This window comes from Pterocles gutturalis, unplaced genomic scaffold (assembly GCF_000699245.1).
Source record: "Pterocles gutturalis isolate BGI_N339 unplaced genomic scaffold, ASM69924v1 scaffold3401, whole genome shotgun sequence".
Lineage (NCBI taxonomy): Eukaryota > Metazoa > Chordata > Aves > Pterocliformes > Pteroclidae > Pterocles > Pterocles gutturalis.
The window spans coordinates 2,412-3,258 of NW_010102725.1; positions in this window are offsets into that span (position 1 = coordinate 2,412).

Below are 847 nucleotides of genomic sequence, written 5' to 3' on the forward strand. Positions count from 1 at the left end.
GCCTCCCCGCGAGATGCTGGAGCCAGTGAAGGTGGCAGCGGCACAAGGAATAACCCCCATTGAACCCCCAACCAGCCCCCCTTGGGACTGGGGGATCCGGGGGGGCAGCGTGGGACCACGCCGGGGCCAGGGCTTCACAACCAGCACCCCCACCAGGATGCGGGGACATGGGGACGTGGGCTCCCGGCAGCCGGGGGGCTCCCGCCCCCGCATGTTCCCGCTAGAACCAGGCACCGGAGATAAGGTTTGTTTACCGGTATCAATAACTGGGTGGCTCGAGGCGGATTTCTGTCTCTAAGGCAGCCGGAGCTGGGGAGGGAGGGGGAAAAAAAAAAAAAGGGCAATGGCTATTTATAGAAAAGCTGGAAAGATTTGTTTGTTTTATCAAAAATAGCTTCCCCCGGTGACATGTACGCTCCATGGAAAAACAGCTCCTGCCACGGCAAGCAGCCGGCGGCGCGGGAGCGAGGGCTGGGGGGAGCGAGGGACACAGGGAACGATGGATTCAGGGAGCGAGGGATGCAGGGAGCGATGGACACAGGGAGCGATGGATGCAGGGAGCAATGGATTCAGGGAGCGAGGGATGCAGGGAGTGAGGGATGCAGGGAGTGATGGATGTATGGCCGTGGTCTGCCCCGGCATCACCCCCTCCATCCCCTGTGGGCAGCAAGCACCCGGCATCTCCCTGGCTCAGGGCATGAACAATTCCTCCTTCTGCTCCGCATGGCTGGGAGTGTCTGTGCTGCCCTGGCATCCTCACACTGAGGGCACGGATAAGGACTTGTCCTTGCAGCAGTTTGTAGGTTTGCCCCTCAGAAACCCCCCCGGTTTCCATGCCAGAGCCCTG